The 21,111-nt window shown below is 37.6% G+C and overlaps 1 protein-coding gene across 4 annotated transcripts in view; it reads left to right on the plus strand.

Annotated features, from left to right (window-relative positions):
• Magi (membrane associated guanylate kinase, WW and PDZ domain containing protein magi) overlaps positions 1–21,111 on the plus strand; it is a 670,891-nt gene that overhangs the window by 35,013 nt on the left and 614,767 nt on the right. The window contains exon 2 of one of the 4 annotated variants that reach the window (XM_068226157.1): positions 10,560–10,821. The exons of the other annotated variants lie outside the window; for them this stretch is intronic. The gene's annotated coding sequence lies outside the window, so the exon portion shown is untranslated. The remainder of the gene's footprint in view (positions 1–10,559; positions 10,822–21,111) is intronic. 4 annotated transcript variants of the gene reach the window in all.

Raw genomic sequence — 21,111 nt, forward strand, 5'->3', positions numbered from 1 at the left:
CAGTTAGAGAGGGAACAATATGGATTCAGAAGTAACAGATCAACAATAGATCTAATTTTTAGCACCTGCATGCTAATTGAAAAGTATTGGGAGAAAGGCAAGAACCTGATCACTGTATTCCTGGATATAGAAAAGGTCTGTGAGATAAGATCTGGGAGTGCCTGAGGAAAAGGAAAAACCTGAAGGACTGGTAAGGAAAATTCAGATGTACAAAGACTGTACTAGCTGTGTACAAATTGGGGAAGGTCGATCATCATGGTTTGAGACCAAGAGTGGAGTTCAACAAGGAAGTGCACTGTCCCCACTACTGTTCATCACTGTTATGGACAATATAATGAACGTCAAGGAAATTTAGGTGAACTGAATGCAGTGGCCTTTGCTGATGATATCATGATTTGGGGTGAAACAGGAGAGGAAGTACAGACCAGACTCAACGAATGGAAATCCCAGTTCCAGGAACATAACCTCAACATCGAGGCCAAGACAGTGGTGATGGCATTCAACAGAGAATTGCGTCCAGCAAGTGTAAAACTAGGAGATCACCAGCTAGAGTGTGTGGATAGTTTTCCTTACCTTGGAAGTGTAATCTCCGGTGATAATTTGGTCAGAAAGGAAATTACAAACAGAGTGCAAAAGGGATCAGAAATCGACTAACAGGTAAGAACACTTTTATGGGATGACATGATTCCAAAACCGGCCAGACTGTTTAACAGCTATTTCATACCAATATTGACGTATGGTATTGAAGCGTGCACCCTCAAAAAAAAAAAAAAGAAAGAAAGAAAGAAGAGAGATTCATCAAGACTGCAAGCACCAGAGATTAAGTTTCTTAGATCCACTATCCAGAAGAGGAAGATGGACAAGTTAAGAAATGAGGAGGTGAGGAAAGAAGCTGGAGTAAATACATGCCTATTAGACCGAATTGGCACATCCAGACAATGGTGGTATGGGCATGTGATGAGGCTGGAGCCTTTAAGAACAGCCAGAATGAGTTTGGAAAGACAGGTGGAGGGGAAAAGACCTGCAGGAAGACCTAAAACCTGATGAATGGACATGATCAAGGTTGATCTATTTACCAGGGGATGGACAGTGGATGATTTTCTCCATGACAAGTTGTGTATGGACACGAAGAAGTGGAAGAGGCTCATTAACAGTACCCGGGAAACTGGAACTGTACAGTGATTGATGATGATAGCCCAAGCTGCACTGGGGTGAAAAAGTGGTACTTGCACAGTTGAGCTACCTCCATTTATTTAGAAGTACAATGTGTTAATATAAATCTACTTTTAACCATGATCTGTAGGCTTATAACATGCCCAAGATGAAAGCGTTGCCTCATTATTAGGAGCAGTGTTTTTAATTGCTTTTCTTGGCCTTGTAAGCACAAATTTTCAATTTTGTGTGTGTGTGTGTGTGTGTTCACAGTGTTGCTGTACGAAGATGATGCATCACTGAGAGTAAAAATTGTACTTATAGAAGTCATTTTGTCTTCTACCATCCCACCATATTTTATGAAAACCTGAAATGAGACTGTTAGGATGATATTTTGCATGGAATGGCCCTGTTAATTTCAGTTCTTCAGTGATGGTAAGAAGTGCATAGGATATCCGTTCTCTTAATTTTCTTGTGGAGTTTGTTTGACTGTTGGTAGTTAGGGCCTGTTGTCTTCAACACTTTCCGTCGAAGGAATTAACCATTAATGGTTAAAATTCCCAACCCAGCTGGGAAATGGACCCGAAGTCCTCTGTACCAAAGGCCACTACGCTGACCATGCAGTCAAAGAGCCGAATATCTATCAGTTTTAAGGGCCTGTGCTACAGTAGCCAGATAAATGTGTGGATTAAGTTTGTGCAGCATATTGCACACTTATACTGAAAAAAGTGAAGTCACCTCCGTACAGGCCATGAAGGCCCTTGGAGGAGTGGAAGGTAAAGGCTTCCACCATTGTTAATCTCGGCATGTGGTGGGGTAGAGTGGTTAGCTCTACGCCCGACCGCCTTTGCCCCCAGGAATTAACCTGATACCTGTAGGCTGAGTGAACCTCAGGGCCGTATGCACCTCCGGAAGTGGAAATCTCGTTTCTTAAATTTTACGACTTCCTGACTTATACTGAAGTTGGCTTGAAAATGGGTACTACGACTTTCGTTTAATTTCAGTCTGGAGGAATATGCCCAGATGGAGCTGCACTTGAAGCTCTTATCTAGGTCTCTGCTCGTATGTGGGACTCGGCAGTAAGAATCAAGATGGCTGCACGTAGTGATGAATCTACATCTGCGTGGTGCTGTACAAAAAATTAGTTAAAATGTAATCTATAGTAAGTTATATTTGTATAATACATCACCCTTCTGTCCAATTATTGGGGGTTTTCCTTCCAAGCTAGCAAGTTATTCCCATTAACATTACGAGTTGCATGCAAACGATGCATTGTCAAGCTTGTTTGGTAGCCATGGTTGTTACGATGTCATCCCTTGACGCTGCCACACTGGGATTTATCGGTTCAAGTCCCATTGGTTGGAGAGTTTTTTACTGTCTAAATTCTGGTTGGTGGGTACTAGAGGTGGTTGTATACAGTTTCATTAGAGTGCATGCCAAACTCCTGGGTACAATTCCAAACCTCTTCGTGGTGCTCAAGTGGCGTAAGGTTATATGACGTCCATGGCGATTTGTCCGTCGAATGGATGATGTTAAAAAGGCTAGGTTTCCTTGACTTCATAACAACTTGCTCCTAAGTATTTACTCTTGCCAGTTACTACTCTTAACATTGCCTTTGAAAAATAAAAAAAACTACACTTTAGATTTCCAACAACAAATTGAAAAGTTGATAATAAAATCACTGATCCTCCACTGCATACATGCCACCCAGTATTGATATCCAGGTTTCCCAATGTATTGTACATCTTAACAAAATTATTGGCATTAATTACGAACGCCGTAACGCTCATCCTCTTAATTACTATTGGGGAGAAAACAAAATTGCATTGTGTGGTAAGAATTATTTGATACGATACATAACTTGAATCTTATCTTTTGTGTCCATGTAACATTGTTAACCTTTTTATTTTCTACAACAGTTTCTGTATTTCATTACATACTCAGATAATTTTTGAAGTTTATTCTTATGAGTAGACATTCTTAATTATTTTCTTTGCTGGAACTTCTATATTATAGATTAATATTGAACTCTCGTAATACGTCAAAAGAATGAGCGCTAAACAAACTAAACACCTGTAACAGGTGCTAAATTTCACTAGATTTTCTGTAACCTAATTGCCAGTGCAATAAGAACATTACATTTTCATCATAACAGTACGATAATTGAAATGTGTTGCTAGTACGAAAGTAAATATTTAGGTTACAGATTGCAAAACTGCAGCCTACATATTTGGATTTTTATCCGGCGCTCATACCACAAGCCTTAAGTGTAATTATATTAGGCTTTATTTGCATTGTGTTACCATTGCTTGCCATTTGATTATTTTATGGTCAAATTGGAAACTAGCTCTGTGATAGCTTTAGGTTTGATCAATTGAGGTGGTGTTTAATTCTTGTACAGTACTGGTCATGTATATCACTATATAGACGTTGAGTGTGTACCATTGGTAAAATATTGAGTGTTCCAGTCATTGGACGCACTGAGGTAAATATACCAGATTTTTTGAACTTTGTGTAAAATCATCAGTTTCATATAAAAGTATATCCATAATAAGGGAATTTACAAATTTATTGATCAATTTGACCTTCCTGCAGAAATTGTAGAGAATAATACTTAGTATTTTATTGTGGTTCTAAGAGTATTCATGATATTAGTGATAACAAATAACGAGGTAAGTGAACGAATTATTACCACTGATGACATTTTAAAAAATTAAGGCAGAAATGCTGTGTAATATACAAATAAAATTTATTGAATATTGCTAGACTCATTTTTGTAGAAGTTATGAGTTACTAAAACTGGTAGGGAATATATCATGGTAAAATATATCTTGGCAGACAAATTTTGATTAATTTTAAATGTTGAAAATGTCTTAAAAGCAACAAATTAAAAGAACAGATGACTGTCTGTCATCTTACTAAGAAACCTTATCTTTTACCAGATTTATTTTTCTTATTGGAAAGAAATAGAAAGAATCCAACATTGATACTTTTGAAATCAGTTGTAAATTTTCTCTCTCTATGGCTTAATTCCAAGTCCTTTGCAGCTCCATTCGAAAGTAACGTAATTGGATATTCTTATTATTACAAGTAATGAAAATCATTTTATTTTCCGTATTGAAAGAATCTCAATAATAATATAAGAGAATTTATTGGACTCCAACCTATTCAATACATTACAGGATGTTAACATTTTTAGTTAAACATCGTTAAAATGGAGACATGTTTCGCCCCCCATGTGGGGCATCATCAGTCATATCAAAGCACCTCATGAATCCCAGGGCGAATTATTTTGGTAGGAGCCAAATCACAAATAGACAAATTGGAATGTTTTACCTCATCAATTTTAACAATTATAAATAAGTGTACAGTAATTGTAAATTGTATTTTATTTTGCCAACATTTGTATATACTACGTAGAACTACTTTCGAACTCAATATCATATAGACTTTGATTACTTTCATTGTTATACGTACATATGATGGCCTTATTTTAATATTAAGAAACCACTAGCGTATTTTACTATGTGTAACTAGTCTATTGTTATTTCGTTTAAGATAGGACCTTGTACGTGTTTTTAATGTATTCTTTCTTACATATTATGTTCATAATTTCCAACCAGACGTCTGGTTTAATTTTGAGGTGCTTTGATATGACTGATGATGCCCCACATGGGGGGCGAAACATGTCTCCATTTTAACGATGTTTAACTAAAAATGTTAACATCCTATAATGTATTGAATAGGTTGGAGTCCAATAAATTCTCTTATATTATTATTGGATATTCTAACGAGGGATGACGTCCCGTTAGTTCTTAAATTACTTTCAAATCATCTTGCTACCATTTGATGGTGACTACCATCCCAAAAAAATTTAACACACTTTGTTTTTTGTTCGTGGTGTGGGTTACTATAGTCACGTCCTAATTTGTGAACCATGGGCGATAGTTGAGTAGCCTAGTAAGTGGTTCCGAGAGTCAGGATACCAGATGCTATGGAATAAGAGTGGGCATCTCGGACATATTGAATCATGGCCCTCCTTGTTCTCAGGTGGCTAGGACCATACTGTACAAACCACAATGGTCCCTAACCTGTTAGTGGAGAGATACTTACTGGAACTACGTGTAAGTAGGGTGCCATCCTGCTTCACAGAATTTTTACTGAGTATGCCCAGAACAGCTGGTCCTCAATCTTAAAACAATAATTAGGTATATGTTGAGGCTGAATATACGTGTGTACATTTGTGGACTTCAGAATGGCATACAACTCCATTGATTGTGATGTGTTGCTTCAAATAATTGCAGAAATGGGAGTCAACGAAAAACTGTTAGCGGTAACAAGAGCAACCCTGACTAATACGGTCTCCAAAGTAAAATTCTAAGAATGTTTCTCTGCACGTGTTGAAAGTGAAACGGGTGTTAGGCAGGGAGACTGTCTCTCACCACTTTTATTCAACTGTACACAGGAATGGCATCAGATACTACATGATAGAAACTTGTCCTGACTTTTGAGGATTGGGACAAAGAAAGACGGAGTGGAAATTGACTGCTTAGCTTTTGCGGAGGATAGATACACCAATAATGACAGAAAATTTTGCAACTGCAACAGAAGAAATTAATGCACTAAAAGAGATTTCAGAACAAACTGGCTTGCAGATATCTTTTGAAAAGATAGAAGTAATGTCAAACATCAAAAATAACCCAACCCAACTAAACATCATATGTGGAACACTAAAGCATTTATGTAAGTTTAAATACCTTGATGTGTGAATCCAATCAAATGGGCTAAATACAGAGGCCTTAGCAGCCTGAGCAAAAAAAAAAAGAAAAAACAAACAAACATGGGGTTAGCTTTCCAAACCACCTGGAACATGTATAACAAAAGGTAGCTTTCTATAAATATCAAAATTCATTATTACAACATTGTCGTCAAGCCAATCTCTCCGTGCATAAGAATGCCTTATCCTCTCTCAGAAATCTGGGCTTGCAAAGTTAGAGCAAAAAGAGAGAAAGATACTCCACAACATGGCCCAGACCACACAAACAAAATCTGTATAAGAAAATCCAGAAAAATCTGCCTTCAGATAGAGAAGATTATGGACACAATAGGCAAACGCAGGACTCGCTTCTACGGTCACCTATGATGGACGACTCTTGGTGGACAAAATGAATTTTGACTCAAAACAAAAATCAGCAATTCCCTGGTACTTTAATATCAAGAAAAACCTTTAAGAAATAGGCCTATGGCCAGATGACGCAAACACACGAGACCTTTTCAGAACAAACCTCGTGACTTTTGGGGCCTTCCGGGATGAGAAATGGAGAACTGGTACAAAGTGGTCGGATGAACACCATGCTCGATACAGCTATACAATGAAAACCTACTGGATCAGTCAAAAATTGAATAAACGCTAGAATGTGTAATGGAACTTACGGTGGTCCCTAGTTGGCCGATTAGCGAATAATAAATAAATGACTTAATTAATGTTAATAACATTTTACAACATAAGGGAGAGAAAAAAGACACAAACTTAAAGGAAAGAGTCACTATATGTGAGAAGAAGAAAAGAGGTACAAATATACCGGGTGGTCCACCAGCCCCTTATCTATTTTTATGCTTCTCACCGCTTTTACTACAATAATTAAATGCATCGATACCTCTCCCTAAACCGGCGTAATGTAACGAGATGTGTGGTTATGGTCTAGAAGACAGCAGGGATTGTGAGCGCCACTATTCATTCATAATGGGTACCTCGAATGAACCCTAAAACAAGCATTGATAGGAGGAGCATGTACCTTACAACAGGAGGGGTGCACACACACACACACACACAGACCAGGAATAGGTATTGTATAGGCGGAGAACTGCGCGCTGCATGTCACTCCTCGCAGTAGATCACATGGCAAGGGTGCAGTGGGAGATGTGATGATGGGCAGTGCCGGAAGGTTCAACTTCTGCATAAGCTTTTCTTTTTTTTTCTTTACCGCCAATTGCCTGGGATGTGGTATTGTTGCGTACGTGATAGCTTTCACAGACTGATTTGTTTATTTGGCCCTGTGAAAGGCCGTATATATCATAGCATAGAGTACGGAGCTGGATTGGACGAGGATGAGGTGGTGGTGGTCTGTCGCTAGGACACAGGCAACGAGTTAGCTACGTCATACATGTTCCAAACCTCGTATACCACAGGTAGGGCAAAATGATAATATGCGATGACAGGTAGTTTTGTAGCCTCACAAACTCTTTCTTCGAAGCAAGTCCAACACAACATTAAGCTAATTAACTGCCTCGTGATGTATTTCAGTAATGAGTATGTGGATATGTTACTCATCGATGGAGAAGCTGGTCAGAATGCATACCAAGCACGTCTGTATCAAGAACGCTATCCTAATAAATGACGACAGACAGGAATGATATTGCGGAGTGTGGAAAGAAGTCTGTCTGCTCCTGCGTCCCTGGGAAGGACGCGGCCTGTTTGAGGTCATCCTGTGACGTGCTTACAATGAAGAGTAGTCTTGGACGCTATCCGACATGACCTTTATGCTAACACACGGGCCATTGCGCAGTGGATGAACATCAACCAGGCATCTGTTATGTGGGTATTGCATACCCAGCAGTTTCACCTGTACTATCTCCATTTACACCAGGAGCTTCATGACCATGATTTTGAAGCCCAGGTGGCATTCTGTCAATGGATCTTACAGCATGTGGGCACTGATCCTGGCTTTTTAGCGACCATGTTACTTACGAAGTTAATTACCATAATATGCATTACTCGAGTGTGGATAAACTCTATTGGGTATGACATGAAGCTTTTTAGGTACAGTGGGGCATACACGTATGGTGTGGCATTGTGGGTGATCCCTATTTATTTGAGGGACCTCTGATGGGAGAAAGCTATATGCAGTTACTCTGAGATGAATTATCACAGTTCTAGGAACTTCTGACACTCCTTGACTGCTGTGGGATGTGGTTTCAATATGATAGAGTTGCCCCACACGTGGTGGTTGTGCGGACTGTCCTCTTGTGATGTACCCTGATAATGGAGAGGAAGGGGGGCCCGCTAGATCGCCCGTTCTTAAACCCCTGATTTTTTTTCTGGGGGTATGTAAAACATGTGGTGTATGCGCAAGAGCTGGCCAGTCCTGGTTACCTTAGACAACTCATCACCGAGGCATGCCGATCCATTGCGTCGCGGATGATGCAACGTCCCATATCAGCTCTATGACCATGGATGTAGTCAGTTCGAGCAGGTGCTGGGTTAAATGATGTAGGTAATTGAAATCCTGTCACATTTCCTAACTTTCGTCCAACCCAGCTCCATACCATATGCCACTATACCAAAGACCCTTTTCAGGGCCAAATAAACAAATTAGCCTGTGGGAACTATTGGTACGAATTCTTGCCACATCGCAGGCAACTGGCTGTAATAAAAAAAGAAAATACTTGCGTGGATTTAAACCACCTAATCCCCGAGCACTGTTCACAAGTCAGGTCTCCAATCGCGCCCCTGCTAAGTGAGCTATTGCATGACTTGACATGCAGCGGGCAGTTCCCAGCCTATAAAATACCAGCTCCTGATCTGTGTGTGCACCTCCTGTTGTAAGGGACATGTTCTTTGTATCTGTGCATGTTTTGCTGGTTAATTTGGGTTACTCATAATGAATTAATAGTGGTACTCACAATTCCTGCCATTTTCTATCCCATTACCACATATTAACCCAGTTTGGGGAGTGGGACTAATGTTTTTCAAAATGGTAGTTAACACAGTGGGTTGCATAAAACTCAATTGCAAAGGGTGGGTGGGCCCTGGAAAATAACTTTTGGAGATTGTGTATGTGATTGCTGAATTTTGACAGTGAGCAGTTCACCTTTCGATATGCGTAACCTCTAAAAGTTCACGAACAATTGCGTGCATATCTGAGAGATACCTGGGTTGACCTCACTGCCAGCTGTAAAAATGGGAGGTCTAAGATGTTGGACTACACGTTTATGCACAACAATGCATTTAATGTTTTAAAAGTGCTACAAATTAGTATTTTCGAGGGGGAAATTCATTAGTACTGCTACAAGAAACAGATAACGGAGCAAAAACTGACAAATGTAAAAAAATCACTATAGTTATCACTGCGATTATATTAAATAAGGAAATCGCTACTAGTGTGTACCAACAAATGATTGTTACAAATACCGAACTCTGCAATGACACGTGTAATTTCTTTCTACTAACAGAAGGCAACACAGAGCACAAAAAGAAGTAAACATTATTTGATTCTGACATGTAAGATGTAAGGTTTAGAATGAACAAAAACATGAAGACCTGATAAAAATAATGTTACCACAGTTCTCATGTTTGAGGATTATGATCGGTGTAGATATAATTGGAATGCTGCACACAGATAAACTGTTCACAAAACTCACATGTGTACCAGGTTAATCTTGTTAGTTTTTCTTTCAAGCACAGCCTGCACCTTTTCCTTTCAGGACATCCACTTTCTTCTTTAGCTTCAGATGCATCTTGCTTTCGTTTATTTTCTCCCGAAGCTCTCCAGTGCTGGGACAGCTGCTCTTCGTTGGATGTTTTCTTCAAGAAGGTGTTCTGATGTATTACAGAGGTATTCTCTTAATTTCATTTTCCTGACTGTATTTTCTGTGAATACAATAAAAGTATTGATAGCTGCAACGTTCAGTAATGAAAAGAAAACGAGAGGCCTTCGTTTCATGTTTCGGGCGACATTGTAGGATTCACAAAGCTTATTGTTTGTATCAGCACCTCCTTGGTCAGATTGTAAAATGTTGCTTCCAGTTTCTTCTTTTCCCTACTGTCAGGGTCAATAGCATCAACATTATGGACGTTCCTATTTGGTTTGGGAACACAAGATACGAATGTTGCATCCTTCTCGAAGTCAAACAAGTGTAAGGCTCTCATCCTTTCGTTGTTTTCAATTCGTGTGGAATTTGAAATTTATTTTTCTTCATGGTACTAACAAATGAAAGCTTATTCTCAGCTAATTCGTGGAGCAGGTCGAAATCAGAAAACTAATTGTCGCAAGTCATATTCCTTCCTGAACTAAAGATAGGAGACCCCAGTCTTTTCAAGACATCACTAGGTTTGTAGCTGACAGAAAATGGTCTCTCCGTTTGTATTCCGGCATACACATCCATATTTTATAAGCATCGAAAACTCTCGCATCTATCATGACATGCATTTTTATACCGTATTTTCTCGGCTTCTTTGGCATATGTGGAACAGAACTACACCTTCAACTAACGCTGTCTTAATTTTTCGTCGACCATAAAGTTTTCTCCTATTGAGTAACACTTCTGACAGTTCACGACAAATGCTTGCAATACGTCCCTAATAGGTGCCAAGCGATCTACTTTATTTATTTCTTCTCTTGTTTCAGGATCATCAAATCTTATATCTCTCATCAGAAACTGAAATCTGTTCAGACGCATGACCTGTATTAGGTAGTCCATTCTCCCCAGCTCTGTGAGATTGAGGCAATTGGTGTGGTAAACTCCGGCTAATTAAAGCAGGCCAAAAAGTGCCTTCATCTCTGTGACATCTGTTTCCTGCGCGTCTCATGACCAAACGCAGTTGCTGTGAATGGTGCACATACATTTCCATATAACTACTATCTGTTGGATCTTACACATGGAGAAAAGGCAAGTCCATTTCCAAAAATATTTGTAAGTTTATTGGCTGGTCATATTAATTACTCCTGGATGATGGAGCAAAATGTTATCGATTGCACGATTTACTTGGTGCAGTGGAGTTTTCAGCCAGTTCCAAGAGTTTATAACTTACGGTATTATTTTTCTTTTTAACAGCCGTATAACATTCAGTACCAGTGTTTTCATCCCCATCGTCATCACTAGATTCAACACTTTGTTCTGATTTGGAATTACATTCTTGTTCTGATATATACTCTTCATCCGATTCACTGTCAGCTATATTATTTTCATAATCACTTTCTTCAGTAAGATATGCTTCGCTCACTGCTTCCAGGTCCAAAGTATTGCTGAAATTAAAAGTTCTCTGATAATTTGACATATTACCTGAAAAAAGAACAATAAGTCACACCAGTGGTTGTGTGTATCTCATACCCATTTTCAGTGTTGTTTTATAAAAATCATGATATACCGGGCGAGTTGGCCGTGCTCGTAGAGGCGTGCGGCTGTGAGCTTGCATCCGGGAGATAGTAGGTTCGAATCCCACTATCGGCAGCCCTGAAGATGGTTTTCCGTGGTTTCCCATTTTCACACCAGGCAAATGCTGGGGCTGTACCTTAATTAAGGCCACGGCCGCTTCCTTCCAACTCCTAGGCCTTTCCTATTCCATCGTCGCCATAAGACCTATCTGTGTCGGTGCGACGTAAAGCCCCTAGCAAAAAAAAAAAAAAAAATCATGATAAAACAAGCATACCACAAAACATTTGATGTATAAGGAATATATTTTTTGCTAAATCAAAATCTAAACGAGAAGTTTGAAATGCTTACTAAACTCTTTCCAACTAGAGAATAAAGTAAGCGTAAACAAAACCATATGACTTCAACTTCTACAAACTTCTTTCATTCTTCGTCCACCCAGTAAATAGTCCATTTAAAAATTTTAAAAATTGAGGTTTTTCTGAACTTTTAAAGTATAAAGTATTGGATGCGAAAGAGTTTTATTGATTGAAAATTGTATTGTTGTTCTAAGCTTCTGGTCAATAACTTAAATATCCAGTATCTGCTCGAAGAAATCCCTATTTATCTGGTATCGGTTGTTGTCAGCAGCAAGGAAAGTCACGCACGATTGCATGCATTTGAGTCAATTCGCTTTAACGGCTGGTGTTGGAAAGCATGAGGTAGCGAAACCTCTGAAAAGTGGAAAGAAAACTATTGTATTAGTTGAGGTGAGTGGCTCAGATGTTTGAGGTGCTGGCCTTCTGACCCCAACTTGGCAGGTTCAATCCTGGCTCAGTTTGGTGGTATTTGAAGGTGCTCAAATACGTCAGATTCCCTATCTGTTGTTTTCGTAGCCTTTCCTCAAACGATTGCAAAGAAATTGGAAATTCATTGAAATCTCCCTTGGTAAGTTATTCCAATCCCTAATTCCCCTTCCTATAAACAAATATTTGCCTCAATTTGTTCTCTTGAATTCCAGCTTCATCTCCATATTGTGATCTTTTCTACTTCTAAAGACACCACTCCAACTGATTCGTCTTCTGATTTCATTCCACGCCATCTCTCCACTGACAGGTCGGAACATACCACTTATTACTATTTACAAACTTCATCATATAGATCCGTATTGATACAGTTTAAATTATGAACTAGTGTTAGTTTTAATGGTCCTCCCAGTCAATACATTTCACTTTACAAGTGGAAACACATTCAATATTAAAATATATTAAACATTCTTTGCTTCATGTCTTGACTAATATAAGACTTCTTCAGCCATAGCAATTCGTAACAGTGCTGGGGCTGTACCTTAATTAAGGCCACGGCCGCTTCCTTCCAACTCCTAGACCTTTTCTATCCCATCGTCGCCATAAGACCTATCTGTGTCGGTGCGACGTAAAGCCCCTAGCAAAAAAATTCGTAACAGATGGCGATACATCATTGTTGCTGTCTAGTAATTTAAAAAAATGGAATAACCCATGTCCTTTATGAACTGTTTGAGAATACACTAAAGACAATAAACACTATTTTTCATAAAATTGGCCATCACTTCTTGTAAAAATTCTTCACATGTTAAAATTTGAATGATATTTCTTTAAAATATGACATGCATTGCTGGTAGCTTCAATGTACTGACTGAGATAGATTTGAACTCTGGCCTCAGAATAGGAAAATGGGACCATATCCATATCAGAATATTAAAAGCTTTAATTCTTATGATGAGTCTTCCAAGGACAAGGTCATCAAAGTTGGTGAAACTCCCTAAGGCCAGTTCCTATCCAAGCCTTGCTCTGACTTGCTTCTCGCCACGCTACTGCGCGTGTTCAAACACGTGCCCTGCCGTGTTGCATAACAACGCATGTTGTCATGTCAGAAACAATGTCAAGCTCTTATTGCAACGGTGGCATTGGGAGGTCTTGGAACATCCTCCATACTTACCAGACATGAGTCCCTGCGGCTTCGAGCTGTTTCCAAAGTTGAAGGAACCTGTCCGAGGCCGCCGATTTCCTGATGTGGCATCTGTACTCCGCGCAGTACGGCGCTCTGTCACTGTCATCAAGCATTCGCCGAGGTCACATGACAACAAGCATTTAAATTTCTTGAAGACCAAAATTTATCCTGTTATAAGTTCAATCATCAAATTGACGATAAATTTGAATCTTTATAGACTCTTATCCACAAGGGATAAATAACTTTTTTACCAGATCTCATTGCCAAGAAAATCCTCAAATTTAACTCCTAAGATTGATTTTCATGTCTTTCTAGGATTTTGGACATAATATATATATTATTTTATATTTTAGTACTCTCTCTTCCATAATTTTAATGTATCTTCCTATTAAGCACATGTAATTAAGCCATGTATACAAAGATTTTATATTTTATGATTTTTCTAATAGAATAAGTTTTAAGTTTGTCAAAAATGTTCTAATAGTTCTTAAGTCTTTATTTACGTAAATAACAATTATTTGAGATTCAGATTTGGCTGATGATGCTCTGTAAGGGAGCGAAACATGTCCCATATATAACTTTTTAACTAATGAAGTTATTTTAAATGTAACAACATTATAATGTATTGAACAGGTGGATTCAAAATAAAACTTTATTATTGTATATCAACAGATTTCAATACGGATCAAAACATGAGATTAGTCACTTGCAATTCCCATTTTCACACCAGGCAAATGCTGGGGCTGTATCTTAAATAAGGCCACGGCCGCTTCCTTCCCATTTCTAGCCCTTTCTCGTCCCATCATCGCCATAAGACCTATCTGTGTCGGTGCGGCGTAAAAGCAACTTGCAAAAAAAAACTTTTTTGTCAGGATTGCTCAACTGTCTGGCTGCATACGCATTTTCTTGTTATATATTTTTCAAACAGTGGGTTGATGTAGTCACAAGAAAGTGAGAGTTCCGGTAGTGGCTGTGTATCAAACTTACGTATCCAACAGGAGTACTGTCACCGTTTGTCCAGTTCCAGTCAGTCAAGTTAGTCTGTGCCAAAGAACGAACTCATTTCGAAAGACTTGGTCCACCGTTGTAATTTGTATCACTTGATGTGTCATCTGCACTATTACATGCATTGCTAGAACTCAAACTAACACCTTCAGGGCCTATTTCGTCATCAGAAATGTCACTGCCTTCAATATTTATTTATTAATACATCCATAACAGGGTATATCCCCAATTACAATGGATGGTACAAAATACATTCAATATATAAATGGTACCTAGATGTACAAAATAATATATAACAATTAAAAAACCAAGATTGCCTTGACTAAATTAAGAATAATTTAAACACATTTTCAATAAAACATACAAACATATAAAGTATTAAAGTTAAGGAAGATAAAACAAATAAGCAGAGAAAAAAGAAAAATATTCAAAAGAACAGCAAATACACGAACACATATACATTTGAAAAATAATAGTGGCATTACATACATCATATTTCAGTGCTGAATTTTCTCCAATAAATTATTAATTATAATGTAAATATTGTTTTAACATTTTTGAAAATAAAGGAAGTGATAAAGCAAAATCTATTTGTCTGCTGTCTGAAGATATTTTGTTATATACTTCACACATTTTTACAACAGGTGAATTTTTATGATGTGAGGTGCTTGAGAAGGGGCAGTAAAATGTTTGTCTCAAACGAAGAGTTACCCCCTTGGTATTGAAGTTGATTCTTTTAAGAAACACTTGGTTAATTAATATTCCAATAACTGTCTTGTAAAGAAATATCTGTTGAGCTAATATTCTACGTGTACTGAGCTGCATTAAACCAAATTCATTTAATAGAGTTCTATAAGAAACTCTTTGATGATATGATGATTGGTTATATTTTTTAACATATAAATATCGCAAAAATTTGTTTTGTATTTTTTCTATTTCGTTAATTGTACTCATGTACTGAGGAGACCACACTACACATGCATATTCAAGTTTACTTCTAACAAGATGACTGAATAAGATTTTTAAAGTATATTCATCGCTAAGTTCCCGAGTATTTCTAATAATAAACCCTAATTGTCTAAATCCATCATTTGTAATTTTGTGAATGTGACTGTTGAATGAAAGTTTTGAATCAAGCATAACACTCAGATCATTTACTAAATTACACCTCTGCAAGATCTCACCATTTATACTGTAGTTATTCACAGTCACATTCTTATTACGAGAAAATGTGATCACAAAACACTTTTTAATATTGAAAAAAAGCCTGTTTGCAACACACCATTTGTAACAGTTGTTCAGATCGGCTTGCAATTCCATAGCATCATCATACCCGGTAATTTGCTTATAAATCTTTAAGTTGTCAGCAAAGAGTAAGCATTTTGAATATTTTATTACATTCGGTAAGTCATTTATAAATAATAAAAAGAACAATGGACCAAGGTTTGAGCCCTGAGGGACTCCAGAATTAACTTTGAACTTGAATTAAGTATTTTGTGCATAAGATACAAACTGTTTTCTATCTAATAGATATGAAGAAATTAATTTCAGAAATTCAGAAGATAAACCAAATAATGATAATTTTCTCAAAAGAATACCATGATCAATTTTATCAAAAGCTTTTGCAAAGTCAGTATAAACTGCATCGACAGGAAGCCCTTCATTCAATGAATCAGAAATATCCTGAATAAAGTTCATAAGATTAGTCGTAGTAGAACGCTTGGGACAAAACCCATGCTGAAATTCTGATACGTATGGTTTGATATGATTAAATATTCTAACATAGAGTATTTGTTCAAAGAGCTTCGCTGGAGCACATATTATTGAAATAGCTCTGTAGTTCTCAATTTTCGAACTATCACCAGATTTAAGGATCGGAGTTATTTTACTTATTTTCCAAATTTCAGGAAATATTTGCGTCTTTAAAATTATATATGGTACATAGTGGAAGCATTAGCACCTCTGCACATCCTTTAATAATGTAAGGAGGTATGTGATCAATTCCCGCCGATTTAGAAGCCTTAAGTTTTGTTACTGCATCTTTATACTCGTCTTCGCGTATAGGACCCATCTGCAAACTATGAGCAGTAATCATTGACACTGACTCGGAGGCTATATATAAAGAAGGCTGGGGTGCATAAACAGTTTGAAAATAACATGCAAACGCATTGGCTATTCCTTGCGCAGTTACAAAATGGTTTCCACTATATGCCATACACTGTTTGAACAAACTATTATTTCGTTTACTTTTTATGAAACCCCAAAACGTTTTCGGATCATTTTTTATATTATCCTGTGACTGTAATATATACAATTTATATGCCCTTGCAATAAGTGTCTTAGACTGTTTTCTTAATTGTTTGTACATGTGAGCACTGTATTCAGAATGCTTTATGTGCTTCCTGTGAATCTCCTTTAATTTCAACATTTTAATTATATCTAATGTAAACCAACAAGGGTACATTCTTTTCTTATTCACTGTTTTTTTTAGGAACATATTTTGTGAAAAGGTTATTAAGGACTTCATAAAAATAGCTTACTGCATTGTTGGGGTCTTTACTCAATAGTAACTGATTCCAGTCATACTTTTGTAACGATGCATACAACTCATAAAAATCGGCCTTCTTGAAATTGTAGATGCTGACAGGTAATATTTTGACTCTCTCAATGTTAGCAACCAGTTCAAAATATAAAGCAGGATGATTAGAATCTTCAGGCACAAGGGGGTAATCTCTTCTGAATACATTAATATTTCCTACATAGTTGGACAGAACTAAATCAAGTGTTTTACCATTGGCATTTTTTACGTTATTAAACAAATTCAGATTGAGTAAAGCAATAAAATTAGCCAGAGCAAGACATTTTGGTCCACAGTTAAGTAAATTACAGTTACTATCATTGATCATAGGTAAGTTAAAATCACCCGTTATAATAACATTATAATGTTGTATGAATTCGATGTTTTCAAGTACAACAAAAAAATTATTATAAGTTTCTAAATCAGAGTTTGGTGGAAAGTAAACAGTTACCACGAGATACACCTTTTCACCTAAAATAAATTTAACACAGACACATTTGATGTTCTCTACATCAATTTCTACAAGAACAGATTTAAAAGTATTATCAACAGCTATCAAAACACCACCACCCTTTTTATGAACACGATCCCGCCGAAAAACATATCTTGTATCAAATATTTCTCCATTATATACGTTCTTCGTCAACCATGACTCTGTAACCATAATCACGTCATAATTACTAGCAAGGACACTTGTGTATATGTCACTTATTTTGGTGTTCAACCCTCTAACATTCTGATAGTAAAATGATAACAATTTATCCCTTACAGCCATCTATATCATGCCAAATTCTTAACATCATCAATTGTTCTAAGAGTATATACATAAGTGTCACTTGCTTTCTTCCTAAGTTTAATATTTCCTGCATTATCCACCCACAAATATGCAAAATCTCTCTCCCTTTTCACCTTTCTCGCTTCACTGAAAATAATCCTTCTGTTTAAAGTGAGATTTTGGTTGACATAGATAGGCCCCCCAGAGGTAAGTCCAATGTCAGCACAGCTCAAGTTACGTTTAATCTTACGCCTCTGGAGAAACATATCCCTATCAAATCTTCTAACAAATTTCACGATAACTCCTGCGTGAGGTTGACTTACTGGCTTTTTTAACCTATGACATGTGTCAATCATATTATCAGTCACAGTAACATCTAATGCCCGACCTACATTTTTCAATAAGGAGATCACATCTTCATTTGGCATTTTAGGAATTCCATGTATTTCCAGTGTATTCTGCCTTCCATATTGGTCTAGGTCATCTATTTGTTGCTGTAAGTTGCTGATCTTGTTCTTTAATGCACAGTTCTCTGATTTAAGGCTCTCAATAACTTCCTTACATGATTTCAGTTCTTCTCCATGACTCTTGAGTAAAATAAAGTTTTCCTCCAGTTTCTCATGAACCTAGTTCAGAGATTTACCGAGCTCTACCTCAAGATTCTTACACGATTCCTTAACTTCTTTACTAATTGAAAGCAGAAGTCGATATATCTCGCTTACAGTCGGTATATTTTCTGCAACTTTACTGTCCTCCTGATCACTCGCATTACTACACGGAGTTTTCTCACAATTACAGCATAACCACATCTCATCATTGGATCGCAAATTTTTCACGTACTCTTCCGTAAGATTTACACATGCACTATGAAATAGATTACTGCATAACTTGCACTGAATTTTTCCATTTACATCCTGACTTGCCACAGCTTTAGAACATTTTCCGCACACACCCATTTTACAACAGGAAATACTTGTGCTTTGTACAGATAAACTTTCGTAATGTTAGCTGTACTCGTTGCAATCGATTCAGTACAATACACTTTTACTCCTTGGAAACAGTGAACACTGAAGTTGGTAGCAGTTTGTAACAATCGATAGTTCACTTGACGCCACTCTCTATAACTCTGTAACACTATTAGCTTTCGAATTCCATCTTCAACAACACCAACACATCTGCTTAATGCCATGATGGCAACTGGCATGAGCAAAATCATTTTAACAAAGATTCTTTTACCTCTTGTTCCAGAAGTGTGTGATAAACTGGAGCAAGGGAAATAACTGAAGCCGCATGTCTAAACTTCAGCTCAGAATGCATACAAGTGGCATCTGTGGATTAGTAACTGAACTACATGTATTGTTATACAGTAATGCATCGCCGCGAGTGGAGGTTGTCATTTGATTTGTATGGCACGCATGACTTTTTTTAGGGTTGTCAAATGATGCAATTGGGTTAAGCAGTGTATAGTAACAGTAACTTTGCTCGCCTGTTTCACTTGCCGCCATGACAGGTTGTCATGGGAGGGGAAAGGGCAATGAATAGTGTTTTGGGTAAATCACGTGTACTCATAGTTAACCCCAGGGAATAACTGGAAAGCTGGAAGTAATATTTTGAAAATTTTTTCAGTATAAAAGGAAATCGTCTGTAGAAGTCATGAACAACCAAGTGCATGAAGAGGACAATCGTGTCAGTGAAATTATGCTTGAAGTGTAAAGGATGGTAAATACACTCCATTGTAATAATAAAGCAGCAAGAATAGATGAAACTAGATCTGAAATGGTGAAAAATAATGGGAAGGCAGGGATGAAATGGCTTCACAAAGTAACAAGATTAGCATTGAATGTTGGTTAGTCTGATTGGATGAAGCAGTAAATGCATGTACAATAAGCAAGGGAATAGGAAGGATTGCGGTAGTTATTGGGGTATTTAATTGATCAGTATACCAGACTGAGTTTGCTGTCTGGGAGTGAAAGCTGGGTGGACTCAGGTTAGTTTATACATGGGTCGAGACTGCATGTTAAGCAAAATGGTTGTGGATTATTTTTACAAATATAATGCAAACAATTTAATATAAAATACGCTTGGGGTCTTAGGGTTGTGTACAACAAGAATAATTTTAACTATGTTTGCTTGTTTTGGGGTTTGATGGTTATCAATGCCTATTTGCTTCTCTATTTACGAAATTAAGATTGTATTGCATTGAAAATAGCAAAAATTTGCTTTTTATTTTCAGAATTATGCAGCATGTCCTCGTTGCAAAAATGGGACTGCCCTGTTCTAGAAGGCACAGAGAAAGTTGGCCGTGCGGTTAGGGGTGCACAGCAGTGAACTTGCGTTCGGCAGATAGTGGGTTCGAACCCCACTGTCGGCAGCCCTGAAGAGGGTTTTCTGTGCTTTTCCATTTTCACACTAGGCAAAAAATGCTTGGGCTGTACGTTAACTAAGGCAATAGCCGCTTCCTTCCCACGCCTAGCCCTTTTCTATTCCATCGTCGCTGTGAGACCTATCTGTGTTGGTGCGACTTAAAGAAAGTTGCAAAAAAAAAAAAAAAAAAATGTTCTTGAAGGGCATGTTGCACCTTGGCTAGTTGGAGGGTGGTGTTGACCTGTTATCCCTCTTACAGAAAGAGGGACTCAGCAACAGTCTCTTTGCTTTGTTATTGTTAGAAATAATGGAAATGATTTTAAATAACCTGTATTTAGAATTTTGGCAAATAGGTAAAAATATGTTATGTTTCTTCACATCCCCTAACCAACGTTAAAAACCGAAGTAAATTAATTAATTATAGAAATTGTGATGTGGTTTCAATCCTGTTCTGTAAAGTGAGTGAAAACCAATTTTTACACATTAACAGATTTTTTGTCCTGCCTTACCATATTTTCAATACTTTTTGTGCCCTTTTTGCGTGCCTATTTTACAGCTTTTAGTGGCTAAGATGCAATTTGTATTAATGAGTTAGAAGTAACAGGTATGAAGGTAGCGAGAATGATTACTGGTACGTGTGGAAACAGTGGCAGGAGGATAAGGAGGATACTGGAAGGGAGGAGATAAAGACTTTGTTAGGAGTTATGAACTCTATGGATGAAGCTTTATGTATAAATTAGCTTCAGTGGTGAGGATCATATGAGTTGAATGGGGGAGGCTTTTTGAAAAAATTGGCTTGTTGGTGGGATCATGTCAGATGAATGGAGGAGGATAGGTTACCTTGGAAAATAATGAATGTGGAGAGGGGAAAGAAGAAGAGGGAGGCCATGGCTATGAAGTTTAGTTTAAAACAATGATTTAATGATAAGGGTTATGGAACAAAATTAGGCCCTGGAGCTTAGAGGGTTATTCAGGGAGGTGCTAAGGGGGGATTATTGAAATTAAGCCTAACAGCATAGCATATATAAGAGAAAGGGTGATCATTTCTCCTTGCACCCCTACGTGTACAATTATCCGCGGCAGGCACCATGGCATCTGGGTGAAACTGTGGCTTAGC

This window comes from Anabrus simplex, chromosome 2, assembly GCF_040414725.1.
Source record: "Anabrus simplex isolate iqAnaSimp1 chromosome 2, ASM4041472v1, whole genome shotgun sequence".
Lineage (NCBI taxonomy): Eukaryota > Metazoa > Arthropoda > Insecta > Orthoptera > Tettigoniidae > Anabrus > Anabrus simplex.